Raw genomic sequence first — 21,028 nt, 5'->3', positions numbered from 1 at the left:
CCCTACAACAAGCATCTGGTGCTCTAACAAGGGGCCACCAACTAGCCTAAGGAGATACTGGCCATGACTGCCTTATTAGCTAGAGGCCAGTTTTGTGTGCTGTCCTGTCATTTTGACTAAAGAAATTCTTCATGACATCTTTTGGCATGTTATGATGACTTAAATGTGGATGAGCCATACTGAAAGCGTCACATCTACCCAATGTAGACACTGCCTTCTGGTTGAAAATTTCTCTTTCAGTGTGTTCCCAGATACCCTTGCACTTTTGCAACCCCAATTTTTACCACAAAACGTTCGGATCCTACCCGAAATAGGAACTACTGCATTGAGAGTCGCTACTTATTTTACAGGTGAGAGAGCTGAGATTGAGGGAGGTGAGCCAAGCCTGCTCAAGGCCAGTCCGAGCCTGCAGTCACCTGGGTCTCCATCCAAAGCTCTTCCAGCCACACCACAGTTCAACTAAGAAGGCAAGAGACAAATTTAAACTGCACAGTGGTGCTGTGTCAAATGTAAAGAATCTCTTGAGGGTGAAGCATAAGGCAATGATATGCTCAGTTCAGTCACTCAGTCATGTCCGACCCTTTGCAACCCCATGAACCGCAGCACGCCAGGCCTCCCTGTCCATCACCAACCCCCGGAGTCCACCCAAACCCATGTACACTGAGCCAGTGATGCCATCCAACCATCACAGATGTGAGGAAAAGCAAACTCTATCACTTCAGCTCCAAATGACAGAAGGCCATGGTCAAGGCTGGTCGGGGCTGGACAGAAGAAGAACCACAATCAGCTGGGGCTGGAGGCAGAAAGTACAGCGAGTGGGGTGACTGTGCTAGGCTTCTTAAGCCTCCTGTGGGTCAGTGAATTTGAATTAACAGGTTCCAGGATATAGGGGCTGCCCTGTGCCATCTGGCTCTTGGGAAATTAAGGTGGGTGCCAAATAGCCAGGGAAAGCTACCATTTTTCCAGTGGTCATGTACAGATGTGAGAGCTGGACCAGAAAGAAGGCTGAGTGCCAAAGAACTGATGCTTTCAAATTGTGGTGCTGGAGAAGACTCTTGAGGTTCCCTGGGACTCCAAGGAGATCAAGCCAGTCTATCCTAATGGGAATAAATCCTGATTATTCATTGTAAAGACTGAGGCTGAAACTGAAGCTCCAATAATTTGGCCACCTGATATGAAGAGCTGACTCACTGGAAAAGACCCTGATGCTGGGAAAGACTGAGGGCAGGAGGAGAAGGAGGCAACAAAGGATGAGATGGTTGGATGGCATCACCGACTCAATGGACATGAGTTTGAGCAAGCTCAGGGAAACAGTGAAGGACAGGGAAGGCTAGTGCACTGCAGTTCATGTGGTAACAAAGAATCGGACACGACTTAGCAACTGAACAACAACAATAATCCTGGAGTGTGGGAGCTCCATAAGGGAAATAGGATGCGGACTTTACCAGTTGTTCTGAGAAGGGAAACTCAGAACTCAGAAGGGAAACTGAGAAGGCCTTTAACCATGGCCTTAAAGTTGGGTGAGCAAATCATCTCTGAAATATTTTGTTACAAGTGGTAATGAAAAAAAGTATTATCCTGCATCAAAACCACAGGTACTCACAGAAGCAGCTGTGAATAAATGAAAACAACAACACCATCAAGAATCAAAAAGCCTGGGGTTGAGTCTCTCTGTCACTGATTTGTTATATGGCTTTAGACAATTTATTTAACTTCCTCTGTACCTCAGGCTCTTCATCTGTGCATTGAGAATTCATATAATTCACCTCATAGGACTGTAGAGGAGATTAAATATAATAATGTATATTTAACAAATACACATATTTCATGCTTACATAAAATATAAACTTGTTAACAAATGAATTTTCACCCTAGTCACTGATATTATATAAATGGAATGACATCAAAATATTTTTAAAGGACCATAGTCTTCTCACTACATATACGCACAATCCTTCTAGCTCTCAGGGAGTGTCTTTTTACTACCAAATAGACAGAGCTATAAATTGTAGATTCTTGATATGATAGATCAGGATAACTGCTTCCAATGTGTTGTGTTCTATTGCCTCAAAATAATAAACTGCCAAGACAATATCATGCATCATATTACTGGCAGATTATTCCGTGAAACTCCCAAGGAAAGGAATTCGCAGCTCACAGACAGATGCTAGGTTTCATCCTTTGTTAACTCATCCTTCTTTGTAAAGTCCTGAGTTTCACAGAGTAAGAAAAAACTTAAAATAATCAGAAAAAGACATGATTCATGAAAACACTCCAAGTTCTTGGAAACACAAAACTTTAAAGTTATCAGGAGCAAAAGCAAGATAAAAATAAATCAAATTGAACTTAGAAGGACTACTTTGGGGGCAAAGATTTATAAGGGGTATCAAGGAGTGGGAGTCTGACTATAAAACATTCAGAGTTCTTTTCCAGACTTCAGAAGTTCTCAATGATTCTCAGTTCCTTTTTTTCAGGAAGCACCCTGCTTTTGATATCAATAAAAGAGACTCAAATTGGCCCCACAACTGAGTCTTTCTCATTAAAATCCCTTCCCTCATCAGAAAGGGTGGTAGAGCAGACCCCCAAGGAAGGAAAAGATCTGTCAGTTAAAACCCTTGTTCACATTCTCTCAAGTGCTGAAAACAATTTTCCAGGAAGACCTCAAACGTTTCCAAGAGACAGAGCTTTTCTTTTGTGTCTTTTCTCCACAGAAACAAGACTAGTGAATTACTCTATTTTTTCAAAGCACCATAGTGCATACAATTTTTAAATGCTTATAAAGCAATAGTCTGCATAGCACAGTTCCCAAAGAACTGATACTAATGAAGTCCAGCCCAAACAGAAATTTCCACTCATTACTCACAAATCCCAAATATTTGAGAGTATCCACTTACAAATGCATGAAAGCTGTCATCATGTGTTTATTTGCCTACTCCGTAACCTTGAAACTTCCGGAAACCTCCCAGTGCCCTAGTCCAAACGCATGTACTCTCTTACCACCCAGCTGCTTACCCCTCCTGTATCAGGGGCCAGATAGTAGGAAAGAACAACTCTGACTCCATAGTACATCTACTTCTTTTACTTTAACCTTTGTACTATGTTGCTTTTGCTTTAAGAATATTGCCTATATCCTAAAGTATACAGGATAGCCCATTCTCAAGCTTCTGACCTTAAGGGTGTGCCACTTTTGCATTCAGATAAAGATAAAAATCGCAAAATGGAGAATAGCTTTCGTCTTACTGCAGGTTTGCAGGAACCTCCTGACCTGACCTGCTTGGGCAGCTGCAAGAACAGAGAATTCTGACGCTAAGAAGTTTGCAATAACAAACCAAACAAATGAACACCGTCCCTCTTTAGCACAGAAGAAGCCTCAGCTCTGACTTGGGTAAGATGGCTCTCTAGGCCACTAGTTGGCCATCTTCTCAGACTTCCGCTTTCCAAATAAAGTCGCTACTCCTTGCCCCAACACCTCATTTCCTGATTTACTGGCCTGTCGTGGGGCCAGCTGAATGAGCTTGAACTGAGTCACACATTCACTACTAGTGACACATCCAGTCACTGGTGAGGGGCATTAGACTAGCGCACTTGGCTTAGACAAGTTGGGAATTTTTGCTGAATCATGTGTGAAGGGCTTGGCAGTGTAACATTAAGCTCTAAAATGGCCATTGGGTAGGAACTCAGCAGGGTCTGTTAGCAGTGTCATTTCCTGAGTACTGCACTTAGCATGCTAACACAATGTTTTATTTAATCTTCAAATACCCATGAGGTGTTTATTACTATTCTCATTTTATACATGAGATGACATTTGTGGAAAGAATCAATAATATCCCTAAAAGATCAGTGATATGCCCAATGGCACATCATTTTTCATAGTGGAGCCAGAAACTATACCTACGTTTGTCTGATTCTGACTTCCCTGGTGGCTCAGATGGTAAAGCGTCTGCCTACGATGCAGGAGACCAAGGTTCAATCCCTGGGTGGGGAAGATTGCTGGAGAAGGAAATGGCAACTCCACTCCAGTACTCTGGCCTGGATAATCCCACAGATGGAGGAACCTGGTAGGCCATGGTCAATGGGGTCGCAAAAAGTCAGACATGACTGAGCGACTTCACTTTCACTTTTGTCTGATTCCAAAACCTTTGCAATTATCTGGTGTGCTGAACTTTGCAGTAAAACCTTCAGCAGATATGGTTTCCATTGGATCATCATAATGAGCTGCTGTTGAATCATTGATTCGATTTCTGTGGACATTCTTAGCAAATAACAGGTGGAAGATACTGATCTTGACACTTCTGAGTGGGTGTGTTAGTCACTCATTGTGTCTGACTCTGCAACCCAACGGACTGTAGACAGCCAGGTTCCTCTGTCCATGAAATTCTCAAGGCAAGAATACTGAAGATCCCCTTCTCCAGGGAATCTTCCTGAATCAAGGATCAAAACTGGGTCTCCTGCATTGCAGGTGGATTCTTTGTCATCTGAGCCACCAGAGGCACCCCAGACTCTTTTAGTTATTCCCAAACCAATTCAGTCAGCTTCACCTATATTGACATTGTTCAATAAATGCCCGTATGAAAAAACAGAGGACTACAGCCTTGCCACGAGACACTGAGAATAGTAGAGTTATTAGGAGGAAATACCAAAATATCATTGATTCATGGGAGAAAATGTTCCTGTTCTGATCCTTGCATGCTAATACTACAGATGGACCCAGCTTAGCTGAGGCATGCTCTTTGCTTCAGCTGTTTACTAAGCAGCACCAGGGTTCTCAGAAATAGTTGCTATGCCAACCAGCCCCGGGACTATATATACATTCATGACCAGGGCTTATTCTTAGGGCTTTGTTACCTCTCTTTCAGAAGTTTGAATTGCTTATTGCTAAACTGCTTGCATTCATGCATTACCGCCTCTGATAGTCAGAGAGCTTCCTTTTCTGCAGCAGGAGAAAAGCCCAAGTGGAGGTTTGTAGCCTGTGCAGGGCAGCCTTCTGACGTCACAATTTTATAGTCAGGGACCAGACTGCTCTTTTTCCCCAAGTCTCTGAAGGTTTGGTGTTTAGATGATAAAGGGCAGTGCCTTTGGCCATCCATTATTAACTGTCACACGTGTGCATTGCCATGGAGGTTCTCAGAGGAGGAATAACGTGTGCTTTGAGGTGCCATGATTATCATGCTTTCTGTATTTCTTTGCCACACTTTTAATGGGGGCATATTTCATAAGAGCATTAGCCAACAAATTTGGCCAATCAATCCAGCTCAGGTCTCCTGCTACAGCTGCATTTAAATAAACCTGTAATGCTGAAAGCTGAATAGAGAAAGCTCTTTAATTACCTTTTCTCCTCTTTAGTTACTTTGATGGCTTTTGTTCAAATGCCTCTGAATTTTCAGTCTGTTTATTTTCTAATTATTGGATGACTACATGCAGCACTACCATTTCAATTAGATTCTGATGGCTGATAAAGCCACTGTTGACAGGGAGTGCACAAATGAATTCGCGTAAACCAGATTAGTGATGTTTGTGTTGCTGCATTTAAATAAAGCCAAATATCCTGGTAGCAATGTGATCAAATGTAGAAAAATTTTTGTAAAGAAAGAAAAAGCAGTTCTGTGAGAAATCAGGTTTTCAACAGAGAAGCTGTTTCCTGTTAAGACATCGTTTTAAATCCTCAAGCATGCTGCCAGTTCTTCAAACAGATTACAAACCCAAAAAAACAATCATATAATCTCTTCTAACAAGAGGTTTGCAACTAGACAGATTGCTTTAAAGGAGAAAGAAGCAAAAAGAAAGTCAAGATCTGACTACTGATGATGCATGCTAAATCCATTTGAACTGATAAGGCAGAGAAAGCATGGTGATAAAGCTTAAGGGGTTAAGACTTTATGTTCTGCCCAAGAGATCAATACTTCTGGAAGAAGAAAACTTGGAGACATTTCCATTTCCAATTAACAGCTGAAATATACATGGCAGATGAGGCAAAGAAGAAACAGACATGCTATTTCCCTGGAACCCACCCTGCTCCATCAGGGCTCAGGCTTGCTTTGTTATTGATGTAACAACTGTGCGAATGACAATCTTGAAGTGTTAAAATATTTGTGAAAAGGAATGAAAATCTGCTGTTTCTCTCAAGTCATTAAAGCAAAGCCAGAGAGCCTAAATCAAACAGAACCATGTGTCAAACTGAACAGAAACTAACATCTGTGCAGAGCAAGTCACCGGCCATCCCCACGCTCAGCTCCGTGTCTTGACACAGCCTCCCAGCTGGGAACGCATCGCCCACCCGGCTGGTCAGGGGCAGAGCTGGGGCACGGACCCCGGAGTGACTCCCGTGACTGTGCTCTTACCATCTGGCAATGGCCGGTGATCCAGTTTGATTTCATCTTATAGTCACTTGCTGAGCTGTCCTGTGCTGAGTCGCTCAATCGTGCCTGATTGTTTGCGACTTATCTGCTGTTTTCTTTACCCTCTTCGCTGAGCAGACTCAGAGGTGTTCACTGAGAAAACTCAGCAGAGTTGTAAGTGAGTGATCCAGCACTGCCTGTCCTGTACGTGTTCACAAACAAAGCCTGATGTTAGATCTCTGGGACAACAAACCCAGCAGGGTCGGCTATGCTTCTCACCTTCCACTCACACATTTTGATATAATAGAGTCAAACCAGCTAACAGGGGCTTCTCTGCTGGCTCATGGTGAAGAACTGGCTTGCAATGCAGGAAACGCTGGTTCAGTGTTTCACCCGGGAAGATCCCCTGGAGAAGGAAACGGCAACCCCCTCCAGTATTCTTGCCTGGGCAAACCCAAGGTTAGAGGAGACTGGTGGGCTACGCTCCATGGGGTTGCAAGAGCCGGACACAACTTAGGGGCAAAACCACCACCACCACCAGCTAACAACTAGACAGAGTTTTCTCTATGTGAGGCACTGGCCTAAGCACTTGACAGACAGCTCATCTAATCATCATCACAAACGTCAGGGCTCATTTCCACAGAGAGGGGACCAGGGACAGAAGGAACTCTCATCTACTTAGTGAAAGAGCTGGATTCTGACCTAGGCAGTCTTGCTCCAGAGTCCACAGCGAGCCCGAGTGGGCAGCAGGTGACCCTGCATCATGCACGTATAAGTAATGCTTCCATCTAACTGTATCTCTCTGGCCCGCAGAACAGTGAAACAAAATTGCTTTTCTATTATGTGTTGTTTTTCATTACTATTGCTGCTGATAGTTGGCCTGATAAAAATGTGTTTCTTATTGTTATAAAGTATAGAATGTACAACATTTCCCTATGCCAAATTTATAGATAATATATTTATACTCTGTTTCACAAGTAAATTACCTGTATACTTTCACACTAAAGGAAAGAACTCTCTGAAAGTAACATCTGCTTGTAATGTATCCTATACCTACTGTTCATATGGGCAGAGCATTTCATTTGGTACTCACAGCTAGTTCATGAAGTAACATAGGTGTTATTTTCTCAGAGTGAAAAGCAAAGAACCATGCATGGGAAAATCAAAGACAATAATCAATCGGATTAGTTCCAAAAAATACAAGAAGAAAAATGACAGATGTAATGATTAAAGAAGTTGGTTTGCCCATAACAACTGTTGAATAAGTCAGACAAACTGCTTAAGATACTAAGGAGGCTAGGCAGAGGTGTGTAAGCCCATTAAGACTATTCTGTTCTGAATACCATTCCATGGGCTGCTGGGGGTTACATAAGGAGAAACCAAACTCTTCAACCTTCAGAGACTTATAATTTGAAGAGATACGCACTTAGGTGCAAGTAAAGAAGAAAAATATTTAACATAGCTCCATCTCTCTCTCTTTCTTTTTTTAATACTTCACAGCTTGTGGGATCTTAGTTCCTCAATCATGGATCAAACCCAGGTCCCCAGACCTGGAAGCACAGAGTCCTAACCACTGCACTTCCAGGGAATTCCCAACACAGCTCCATCTTATCTCCTGATAAAATACTTGAAAAAAGTGCCTGTCTGCTCATCCAATATCCACTAGGCTATTTACTGGATTATTGTTAAATGGTTAAAGCTATTATTGAGAGAAGAATAAATAGCACAGTGAAACCACTGGGTAAGGCTCTCGAAAGGATGGAGAGGATTTAACGCTGACGGGTAGAAGGAAGCTGTAGCCGGAGGAGCTGTTGTAACCCGCTTGCTGCTGGAAGTCAGGAATCACTTTAATAAAAGTTTCTATTGCGTGAACTCAGGACCGAGATCTGAAATGCAGGTAATGATGGATCTTGAGGGTAGCATGTTCTTACTCAGCCAGTCTAAGAAGTTAGGAAGAGTAAGCACTGCACTCTCTTGATTTCTTGTTTGGCAATAAGGTTGTGCTGCAGAAAAGGAGTTTTATGATGATAAAAATTCTATACTGTATTTCTAATTTGAAGATTACTGCCTTTACTGGTTGTGAACTTAGCTGCATGTTTTTGACTGTTGTTGTGCTGTGCTGCGTTGCTCATTGCTCCAACTCTTTGTGACCCCATGGACTGTAGCCCACCAGGCTTCTCTGTCCATGGGGATTCTCCAGGCAAGAATACTGGAGTGTATTGCTGTGCCTTTCTCCAAGAGATCTTCCCAACCCAGGGATCGAACCGAGATCTTCCACATTGCAGGTGGATTCTTTACTCTCTGAGACACCAGGGAAACCCATGAATACTGGGCTGGGTAACCTCTCTCTTCTCCAGGGCATCTTCCCGACCCAGGAATCCTGTATTGCATGCTTGCAGAAGACTCTTTACCAACTGAGCTACCAGGGAAGCCCTTGATGGACATAGCTTACTCATCTCTCTTATTTGACCCCTCCCACCTACCGTCCTACTCACAGTAAACTTCACACATTTATGATAATGAAGCAAAACAAATTCCAGTGGACTAGGTCAAGGTGTACATGTGACAGCTGACTGGGGAAAAGAAAGAGCCGATTCTTACCAGTGTACCAGTGTGTTATGACAGAACCAGGCAGGCATGCCACACGTACCCAGGAGCTAGACCCAGGGATTATTTCAGACGTCACACCAAAACAGCTGCATTTCTGCTTTCAATTTCAATTACATATGACAGTTTACCTCAACATAACCTACAGATAAATTCAGAACCTGAGAAGGTGTAAAATGTTACACATCTTGTCAGAATTTTGTTTACTACAAACATTATAGTCTTACTGTTAAGCAGTGTGTGGCCTTAAAACATTATTCCAGTTTCTCTGAATGTCTATGTCTTTATCTGTTAGGGATGGGATTGAACTGGGAAGAGATATAAGCTCCCAAATCAGCTAAAACTGCGATTCTAGGCACTATGACATGCAGAAATGATCCTTCAACGCATTGTGTTACCTTCGCATGCTTCACCCAGCTCTTCCCTCATTGTGTGATAAAGAGAGTCTCTCCAGAAAGCAATACTACTGTTTAATACTTGAACTCACAAACACTTATTTTTGCTGTATCATTGCTAGCATTTTATTTGTATTTTAAAAATGCTTTTTCTCCTTGTCATCAAATATGATAGTTTCTTCACACTGAATTTTCAGAAGGAAGAAAGATAGCTTCTATTCTGTTTTAAGTCAGTTTCATCTTTTAAGGCTTGCAATACATGACATTTTAAGTCTTACATGATGTATTGATAATCAAACTTCTAAGTAGCTAGGAAAAAATCAAGTCACCCCTCTCTCCTCTTCTACTCTTCTGTTAGAGGAACAGAGGGAGGGGAGAAGAAGCAAGGAAAATGGAAAAAAACGCTTTTCAAGAGTTTGAACTATCTCAATCAAAACCAAGTTCTTACAACGGTCCTTCCCTGTAAACACAGGGTGCTGAGCGCCTGGCCCGTCTTGAGAGCCTGCTCTTGCGGCTCCTGCCCCGCGCTGAGTGCTCCGAGCCCAGACTCACCCCTGCTGTGCTCACCGTAACCGCTTCATTCACGTCTTCCTGGGGCTCTGCCTGCCCTCCCACCTCCCCCCGATTACTCCGTCCCCTTGGCGGCCCCGCTCCGCGGTTATCCTCTTCTACTGCACTGACCCCGTTCTCCCCCTGCCCTCCAATCACTCCTGCGATCTTTCTGGCCCAGGAAGCTTTTGCTGTGATCGCTTTTCTTGATTTTTCTCTGATTTCTTTGCCCTCTCTGGCTTTCTCTGCTTACTTTAGAACTCAGAAAACCCTTAAAGGTTCAGAGATTAATTTCAGTTTGGATAAGCACCCAAACTTGTGAGTGCTTATGCCAGTTCTTTGCTAAAACTCTGGATCTAAAATCTCACTGGGAAGGTCAGTGTTATGAAAATTCAAGTACTTGGAATTTTATCAAGAGAATAATTTCCCCTCAAATGCTAGCTTTTCTGCTTCTAATTCTGGGTACAAAGAAAAGATGGCCATTGTTCACTACTCATGGTGTATCATCTTTCTTCCGACGTGGGCTCTATACAAGATTAGAAAACCCAGTAGGGCACTGAGAAGGAACCCAAGGAAGCTTTTTTTTAATTCATTCAGTATAGGTTTATTAAATGCCTGCTACATGCTAGAAGTGCACAAAGCTATACTTCAATCTCAGTGAAATAATCATAGATTGACTTTCCATAAATACATTTTATAAACTGTATATATTGAAACCATAAATTATATAGGAAATGTAAAAAATATTACACCATGTCTCCCTACCACTCTTATTTCACTGTCCAGAATTTAAAAATTAGATATTGTTATTTACAGGCTTCCCTGACAGTGGTAAAGAATCTGCCTTCAATGCAGGAGACCACTTAATGCAGGACACCCGGGTTCAATCCCTGGGTTGGGAAGATGCCCTAGAGAAGGAAATGGCAACCCACTCCAGTATTCTTGGCAGGGAAATCCCGTGGACAGAGGAACCCTGAAGCATACAGTCCATGGGGTCTCAGGAGTCAGACACAACTTAGCGACTAAACCATCACCACCATTGTTATTACTTTCTGTTGAGGTAGGAATTGCTAGGTAGTCAGTGTAGGATTCTGAGACCTCGGTCTAGTTTTCAGTAAACATCCTGCTCCATTAACCTAAAACTATAGGCTTTGTCCCAAATTCCTGGAATGTGTCCTGTCCTTGGTCTGATAAATGATCAGCACTCAGATCCAGGGAAGGGCAGTGATTCACTTCTGTTCCATTAGCCTGAGGGAAAAACAACTGGTGATCATTAATCTTAAGCCTGTACATCTGGCTCATTGTAAAATGAAAAAGGGTGGTGACTTAATCGAGGATCAAAAGAAGCCATAAAGATATAACATTAAGCATCTTGACCTTTAAACCAATGGGTTAAAATGACATATTTCAAGGACAGGAAGTAAAGTGAAGTCGTTAAGTCGCGTCCGACTCTTTGCAACCCTGTGGACTGTAGCTTACCAGGCTCCTCCATCCACGGGATTTTTCCAGGCAAGAACACTGGAGTGGGTGGCCATTTCCTCCTCCAGGGGATTTTTCCTACCCAGGGATCAAACCCAGGTCTCCTGCATTGCAGGCAGACGCTTTAACCTCTGAGCCACCAGGGAAGCCAACCAAAAATGTACAGATTAATACTGGTAAAGATATAAAACTGCTACAGTCCCTGACTTTCGGGGGACTCTTTACCCCCTCACAGTGTCTATGCTGAGAGCTTTGTACTTTCCTCCTCTCTAGTAAATCCTATTGGCTTGCTACCATGAGGCTTTGTGTGTTTATGAAGTTCATTCTTCGGCTCCACAGACAGGAACTTGGATTCCCATGTCACTGTTACCTTCAAATATGTATTTCCATTATCCCTATCACAGAGAAGCTTAGGTACTTTTAAATCTAAAGTTTTCACTCATTCTGTTACCAAAGTTTGTGTGCCTGACATACAATAAGTCCAAATAATCTGAAACATGGGAATTCAGACACAAGAAGTCTTATTGTGGGGCAGAGCAAGGAGAACAGGTAGTTAATGCTCAAAAACCCTAGCCTCTCTGATGTTTTGTGAGGGAGAAGTTTTTACGGGCAAAAGGTGGGGTGGGGTGTGCGTGTGCAGTGCAGAGTGTGTGACTCTCTTCTGATTGGCTGGTGGTGAGGTGATAGAGGAGTGTCCCAGGTTGCCCAAAGTTGTCATCCTCCACCTGGAGGAGGGCCTTAGGTCTACAAAATAACTCAAAGTGTTATACTCCCCTGGGTGACATCAGAACCCAGCCCAAAGCTGCACCATTGTTTCTTGACTGCTCCCCCCTTGTCTCTGCATCCCCTCCCTTCCACGATTAATAACTATTTGAACCTGCCCTTCGAAAATCATGGAAGATCGAGGAAGCTAAATAAAGCCTATTTCCTACAAACAAGAAACATAGAAAGGATTTGAGCCACAAGTTCCGCTGGGTCCTGCTTGGTTTCAACTCTCCCTTTCCTGGTCAAGTCCCTACCACAAAGAATGAAAAATGAGTAGGATGAAAGCATAATTCTTTTTGCTTGATGCCTCCATCCATTATGTAGTATACTTCTTTGTTTAGCTTTTATTATTACATTTTGTAGGAAAGTTGGAAAACTGACTTTTTACAGCCAACATCAAGCCAGATTGCATAATCTGAAAATATCTGAAATGCTAAGCCAAAAAGTAAACTCTATCTTCTGTCCTACTAATATATGGGCATTTGCTCCTGTATTCCTTTGTTACAGGAGTCCCAAACTAGTGGTTCATGAGCCACGTCTGTCAAAAGATGTGTTTCACTTGCCTGTAAAGTATTTGCAAAATCTGAACATGAATTCTGTAGCAGACTGATAATCTCCACTTTGCCATTCTCTCCAGTAATATCCAGTCATCTACTGACCTATTCACACATAACTCACCTAGTTCCATAGGTATTTGTATTTATAATTCATAACTGAGTATAAAAAGGGAGGTGAGATATGGAGGGATGTGAACTTTTTATAATAAATAGCTCAATACACCCTAACAACAGGTTTGCTTGAAATGTAGTGGGAAAACGTAAACTTTGATTAGGGCTCACTCTCCCACAACTTCTTCATATGGGTGAAAAATTACTATTTTCTTGATAAGTCCCAAGAGAGCCTTATGCAGTATTTGGGATGAGCTGGTCTGCAAAGAAATCTCTTTTAGTTGAAGCTAGAAGGAATAAGAACTTTCTTCCAAACATGAAGATATGGCTTTCCATTGTTAAATTTGGTTTCAGGATCAGAAAAACAATGTTTATAAGAAATCCCTTAAGTAAAATTGCATAGGTTATCAGGCTCTTTTATGGTACGGTGAAGTAATGCCTGAGTACATAGGGCAGTGAGATTACAACCATTTGTCCATATCCTTAATTCTGGCAGAATCTTACGTACATAGAAAGTGTCACTGACAACTGCAAGTTCCTTCAGAAAATCAAGGGGCCAGAAATCAGCTGAACCTACACTGCATATGCTGCTTCTCAACTCGTTCTGTGGACCCACCTCATTTGATTCTGTGTCAGTATCAAAATTATGCTTCTGCTTTGGAAGTGGTCAGAGTGTAGTATACAGTACAGGATTAACTTTGCCCAGATTTAGGTTTGGCCGTTGCCCTCAGCACCTGGGAGGTAATTGCTAAACCTTAAGAATGTCCACTGATTTCCTCGGTGTGTATGCCCCCAGATCTGAAAGAGACACGTGCACCCCAATGTTCATCGCAGCACTGTTTATAATAGCCAGGACATGGAAGCAACCTCAATGCCCATCAGCAGACGAATGGATAAGGAAGCTGTGGTACATATACACCATGGAATATTACTCAGCCATTAAAAAGAATTCATTTGAATCAGTTCTAATGAGATGGATGAAACTGGAGCCCATTATACAGAGCGAAGTAAGCCAGAAAGATAAAGACCAATACAGTATACTAACGCATATATATGGAATTTAGAAAGATGGTAACGAAACCCTATATGCAAAACAGAAAAAGAGACACAGATGTACAGAACAGACTTTTGGATTCTGTGGGAGAAGGCGAGGATGGGATGTTTCAAGAGAACAGCATTGAAACATGTATATTATCTATAGTGAAACAGATCACCAGCCCAGGTGGGATGCATGAGACAAGTGCTTGGGCCTGGTGCACTGGGAAGACCCAGAGGGATTGGGTAGAGAGGGAGGTGGGAGGGGGGATCGGGATGGACAATACATGTAAATCCATGGCTGATTCATGCCAATGTATGACAAGACCCACTGCGGTATTGTAAACTGATTAGCCTCCAACTAATAAAAATAAATGAAAAAAATAATAATAATAAATAAATAGAAAAGAATGTCCACTGATAAGAGTATCTTCGTTGGGGGTGAGGACGGGAGGTAGGGCCGTGCTACATAGTCTACGCTAACAAAATGACTTGTGGTGGGGAACCTTGTCCACGTGGCGTCAGCTCAACCTCTGGATGGGCTGGAGACTAAGGTCAGCCACAGCGACGGTCATCTGTCACATAACTGAGCCCCAACAACACTCTGGACCTTAAAGACCAGGGAAGCGTCCCTGTTGGCCGTGCACATGTGTCGAGGCACAGTGTTGAGAGAAATAGGCCTTGTCCACACAGCCCCGCTGGCAGAGGACCACTGGACGCCCCAGTTTTTGTCTCCTGGACCCCCCTCTTTGCAGCTCTTCCCTCTGCTGACTGCACCTGCATCCTTCCCTGTGACAAACACAGACCATGAGTATCACAGCTCTTTTGACTTCTCCAAGTCTTTCCAGTGAATTATTGAACCTAAGGACAGTCTTACAGACCCCTGAAATTGCAGGTGGAGAAGGTTGGGGGGATGGGAGGAATCTGCAATACTTTAGAAGTTCTGCAGTGACTTTCTCAGTGGTCCAGCCCTACAACACCAACTGTTGTTAGAAGACAGAGCCCCTCAAACTTTCAGCCTTTATCTAGCTCACATAAAAGCATCTAGGCATCCAAGCAAAGTAGTCTAAGCGTTCAAGCAGTAACACATGGATTCTTCTTCTCCTTCCAACTTAAGGCCACAAACAGAGAGAAAGCAAAGGCAGCCAACTCATCTTTTCTTCATTTTCAACACCTTATTCAGTAAGTTTTCCTAAAGTTGCTTCTCAGTATCATCTCATTAAGGAAAAAGATAATTATGATATTAATGCCTTGCTTCCAATACTGAGTGAAGCCACAGGCATTTAACTTCACACTTCAAAGAAGTGGGTACCAATATAAACCTGACACCTATTATTCAAATGCAAATCTCAGAGTGAGACTGAAAACTCAGTTTCTTTTCATTTCTGACTACAAAGAGCAGATGGCATTTTCAGTGAACTGCTCTCAAATTGCCTGGGACTGGAGGGAAAACACAGGTATGTATGTATATAGATCCACCTTTGAAAGTAATATATTATATTTGGAAAAATATACATCCAGACTAAACTAATTCTACCCCTGATACTAATAACACGCTGCCAAACACTGGGAAAGTTTCTCCCCTACCTGTCACTTTCCTTCTGAGTATAAAGTTTCAAACCCTAGAACAGAAACACAGGAAGCATGCTGGTACACACCCAGGCTTTCCTCTCTCCTAGTTTATCTTCTACAAAATAATCACAGGGCACAGACAATGTGGAACCCGGTACAGACGCCAGGGTGGCTACAGACGCCTACTCCTGCTACTTACTGAAGTAGTTATCGAGTTACCTGTCACTGTGCTGAGCACAGTCATTACCTCCTTCCATCCTCCCAGCAGCCCTGGAGGGAGGAGCTGTTACTCTTCTCATTTTATAGAGATGAGGAATCCAAAGCTTAGAGAGAGTCAAGGACCTACCCAAGATCACAAATCTAGCAACTGCAAAGTCATCCTTCCAGCCCCACTCTGTTCACCTCAAAACAGTTTTTTAATTGATGCACATTCGGTGTTTTGGTTAATTAAAGATTCTGATTCTAGCAATTTATCCTCTGGATCCTTAATAGATTGCCAGTTTTCAAAGAATGAAAGTATAGTAAAATATCCTCAAGATTAAAAATACTCAAAGTATGCAGAATATAGTCAAATTTTTCTTGGATGCTTCAGATGATCCTTTAAGTACTGTTAACGTCTCTGGTGCATCATCCAGCAGAAGAGTGATTGTGCTAATGAAGTGTAGGTCAGAAGAATAACACATAGATCAGCTTCCACTTACATATAATCACTACCCTAATTCTCACTAATACTTTTTCAGAGTTCATGATGTAGCAATCTACTAACTTTTATTCAACACAAATTAACAAATCTTTATCTAGTGCTTTCTTTGTGCCAAGCCTCGAGGTAAGCTCTGGGAAGCCATAAAAGTGTGATATAATGTTGGTTCTTAAGGGGGACACATTCTGAATTTGGGACAGTGTACTATCCCCCTTGCAACAGAATTACCTTGACAATATTTAATTGACTATGAGTGGAATAGTAACAGTAGCAGATCTACATTTTTAAAAATGACAATTGGTATGTTCATTGATGTTGTAAAGTGAGTACTGTTCTTTTTCTTTTCCTCTCCTTTATGTTATATTTTTCAATGAGCTATAATTTTTACCTCCCATGTCACCCAAGCTCTTTTTGAAACTCTCTCCCTCTCTCTCTCTCTCACACACACACACACACATCTCAGTAAATAAATCATTTGTTGGTTGTGTTTATGGTATTATCTACTATCTATCACTGTTGCATATTCACAGGGATTTTGCAAAAATCCCTCTTATGGCACTTGAGAGGGAAGAGAAGCGGGGAACAAAGGCAGAAGGGAGAGAGGAAAGAAGCATAACCTTCCCTTTGGCAGATGTCTGGGCAAAGGAGACCCTTTATGAGATCACTGCATCAAAAGGAAGTAAGAAGTTTCCAGGCTGCCAGTCACGAAGCCACCAGAAGAAACTGTTAACTCCTGCACATTTGTAAAATACTTACCGAAGACACCTCCCCTGCTAAGTGCCATTCATTTCAGGAGTGAAATGCTGTAACAGGGAAAAACGCCCAGGGCAACTGAGAACCCGGAAGTGTGTGGTTCAATTGTCCCTGGAGGGGAGGGAGAGCGTCTTTCCTTGACAGCTACCCCACTTAACTGCTGTGCAGTCAGCCCTCCTCCGCATCAGGGAAAATTCAGCCTTCCAGCAGATTCCCGCCATCTGCCTGATGACTATCAGCCTGCAGTCAGCACACCTTGAATGCTTAACATCCTCAGCGATCCCAAGGGCTGCCTCTGGGGGGCAATTAGAAGATCCATGGGAAGAAAACCTTTACTTTGCACTTGGCTTCTGTTTCCAAATTTAGTTGAAATTCTGGGAGACCACATTCAGCTAATCATTCTTTCTTGATTTTTCTTTCTTCACCTTGTTGCTTTTGGGGTATCCATTACCAACAGCCACGGAAGCTGAGGGGGTGACAAATGGCATCAGGAAGCCTTGAGTCCCCAGAAAATCAGCAGAGGGTAGTACACTGACAAGGTGGGAAAGGAAGAAATGAAAACAGAACAGAATAAGCTCAGGTTTTGGCCCCAGGGCTCCATCAGGTAGGTGCCAATTTATTCACCCTGAAATCTGAGAGATTCCAGATGGAAACATTTCCATTTGTTTTTATTATCTCTTTACTTCACTGGGATTTTAGTGGTTAGTATTTGAAAGTTTCCTTGTTTAGGGCTAAGAAAGAAGTTAAGACAATTACTCAGAATCTATGGAGGGAACTGGGGGAGCTTTAGCGTTTATTCACTTAGATCACTAGAGTATAAGACTCAGTAAAGTCAAGATCTCCTCTTCCAAAATGTATTCTCATGAGGAAGAAAAAAAAAAAAAACAAAGCAAGTTTTTTTTTTTTTTTTTGTTTTTTTTTTTTGTACAAAACACATGACTGGTGTTGAGTACAATTCAAAACATGTCTCCCTCATCCATTCGGGTCCTAGCAATGCCCAAAGCTAAAGGATGGTCCACCAGTTCAGTCCAGGGCCTGAAAACTTAGATAATTGCTTGGCATCTTCAAAGTTTGAAAAGTCTTGTGAAAAGTGCTGTGGCTGGTAGAAAGAGTTTTTAATTCAGCCAGCATTGTCCTACCTGCTACATTTTTATCCCCGGTAATTTCTGTCTAGTTCCCCTTGTTGCATGATTTCTATACATGTCAACTAATAAACCCTTAAAACTCTTCAATTCAGATCCACGTTAATTAGATTCATAGCCTACTCACTTTCCTAGGCACCCACTTAAGGAGGTCATCAGCTTAAACATAAATAATGCCTATGAACAACTGCATTTTTCAATACCGTATTTAAAAATACACTAAAGCTGAAGCAAAATCTTCCTAGTTAAAATAGGAAGTGGCCTGGTTTCAACCAAATACGTATTCAACCATTCAACCATACTGTCCCTATGTTCCAAGGACAGTTTTTTTGCCTCCTTAAAGACATTTTAAAATGCAGTGTACATTTTCTGTAGCATCTTAACATGGTTTTTCACTCAGATTTAAACTTAGATTGACTTCACAATCAATACTCAGTTTCCTTTTTTCCTAGATTTTTTGGAGTCAAGAAGTAGTTCTCTACATTGAAAATAAGAGTTTTGCTGCATTAAGAATTTCTATTTTGAAGAGGCAAATACCTATATATGTGGAATCTAAAATCTGACGTAAAAGAACCTATCTGCAAAACAGAAACAGACTTACAGACATAGATAACAGACCTGTGGTTGCCAACTGGCAGAAGCCTGGGAAAAAGATGGACCAGGAGATTGAGGTTAGAGGATGTTAGCTCTCATATATGGAATGGACAAACAACAAATATGTTCAATGTTCCATGATACTGTAAATAGCATAACAAAAATATTATTAAGAAGAATGAATATATGTGTGTGTATGTATATATCTTCATATACATGCATAACTGTATCTCTTTGCTGTACAGCAGAAGTTAACATTGTAAAACAACTGTACTTCAATTTTTAAAAAATTTAAAAACAAAAAAATTTCTACCTGTCAGAATCTGAATCAAAAGTGACAAGCCTAATGACTTTCTTTTAACTGAAAACTGAGTAAAAGATCTCAAGAGTATGACTTACACATATCAGCTCTCAGGTCAGAGTCCTGGAACAGCAAATGGCATTTATCCAGCCTCTAGATCCCGGTTGCATTTTTTGAGCTTCTCTTGTTAGTAGTTCCGAGATGCTGGAAGTGAGTTCCAGAGATGTGACTGATGCTTTGAACTCAGTAGGTTTCTGCAGGATAAAATTTTACACCAGGGTTCCAATTAGAACCTAAGGCTGATTACTAAGATTTATAGACCTCCTGTCTAAATCCCAGCTTTCCTTATCACTGGATTGATGTTTCTTCACTAGATCATTGATTGTGAGAGCATTTTAGTGGTTCTTCCTCAGAGATCTTCTTGCTATTGCTTTTGGGGAAGCTCCCAACGGCTTTGCTTTAGCGAACAGAGAAGCTGGTAGTTCTGGAGCCTCCCTGCCTCCATTTATAACCCGACAGAACCACTTACCAGCAGTGCCATCTTGAGCAAGTACTAACCTTCTCAAAGTCTTAGTTTCCTTATACATCAAATGTAAATACTTATCAACACTGATCTTAAGGAGTTCCTTTGAAAATTAACTGTATAAAATATTATAACTGTATAAAATATTATATAAAGTTATATATAATATATAACTGTATCAATATTATAACTTAATTAATAGATTTATAAAATATTATAAAATTTATAGTACATACCATAGTAAGAACTTAAAATATGAGACATTATAAGCTTTTATTATTATATTATTACATACATCATATATATATATATATTATATATTATTAGGTTTTTCTGGTTCACTGGAATCTCAATGGGATGTAATACAAATTATACTATAACCTAACACACCCTTTTTTTAAAATCTCCCTAAGGTAGTATGAGCACTTTTGAGTACAGAGCTTTGAAAAGACACACCATTTATAGCAAATGTGCCCTGTTGATATCCCCTTGTGTGTGTCTTAAGTCACTTACTGCATGCAAACACCTAGAACTCTCTCCCAAGGATTTTTCATCAGTCTATGATCACACTGGAGACTTGATGTCAAGGTTAGCCACTCTGGAGAGTTAATGTCTCTCAGAGTTTTCAGTCAATGACAACCAAGGATGTAATAGGTTAATGTCACTTTTTCCTTGGCCATCAGTTGGAATAAATGAAATATGTTCACACTGACCTCCAGACTTCCCTTAAGGAACTGAGCTCCAGGCATCCTCAGAGATGGATGAAACTGCTCAGAAGACAGCTTTAATTGTCTTTATCTCCTTCTCTACTATCCCAGTATTTCCTGGGATGACCTCCCAAACACACCACTTACACTCGAATCCTTGCCTCTAAGTCAGCTCCTAGGAACCCAAGAAGAGCTCTGGATAAAACCATTATAGTCATGTTTTCATTCAATGAGTGTGGAAATACTATGTTGTTTTTTGCTTGGTGGTTTAGTTACTTAGTCTTAGTCGGACTAAGTTGTGTCTTGCAACCCCATGGACTATAGCCCACCAGGCTCCTCTGTCCATGGAATTCTCCAGGCAAGAATATTGGAGTGGGTTGCCATTTCCTTCTTCAGGGGATTTTCCTGACCCAGGAATCAAACCCAGGTCTCCTGCATTACAGGCTGATTCTTTACCAACTGAGCTACAAGGGAAACACTGCTTTTTGGTTGAGGACCTAGCAAAGTATTATAACTGACTTGGTTTAGAGGCTATACATTACTTACATGTACTTATATTATTTACATGCATGTGTGCATTTTTGATGAAGAAGGAAATGGCAACCCACTCCAGTATTCTTGCCTAGAGAATCCCATGGACAGAGAAGCCTGGTGGGCTGCTGTCCTTGGGATCGCACAGAGTCGGACACAGCTGAAGTGACTTAGCATGCTTGCATGCGTTGGAGAAGGAAATGGCAACCCACTCTGGTGTTCTTGCCTGTAGAATCCCAGGGAGAGAGGAGCCTGGATGGCTGCTGTCTGTGGGGCCACACAGAGTCGGACACGACTGAAGCGACTTAGCAGCAGCAACAGCAGGGCATTCTTTGAAACTGTCGTGGAGCTCCACAGCGTGGCTCTGCCTTC

At 41.8% G+C, this 21,028-nt stretch overlaps 1 non-coding gene across 1 annotated transcript; it reads left to right on the top strand.

Moving 5' to 3' along the window:
* Nucleotides 1-3,913: 3,913 nt before the first annotated feature.
* On the top strand, nucleotides 3,914-3,985 carry TRNAR-ACG (transfer RNA arginine (anticodon ACG)). Its single transcript has one exon. It is a non-coding gene; the product is annotated as a tRNA-Arg (tRNA).
* Nucleotides 3,986-21,028: the final 17,043 nt, after the last annotated feature.

The sequence above is a fragment of the Odocoileus virginianus genome, chromosome 8 (assembly GCF_023699985.2).
Source record: "Odocoileus virginianus isolate 20LAN1187 ecotype Illinois chromosome 8, Ovbor_1.2, whole genome shotgun sequence".
Lineage (NCBI taxonomy): Eukaryota > Metazoa > Chordata > Mammalia > Artiodactyla > Cervidae > Odocoileus > Odocoileus virginianus.
The sequence above is the reverse complement of the archived record's forward strand: the minus strand, read 5'-3'. Positions and strand labels throughout refer to the sequence as shown.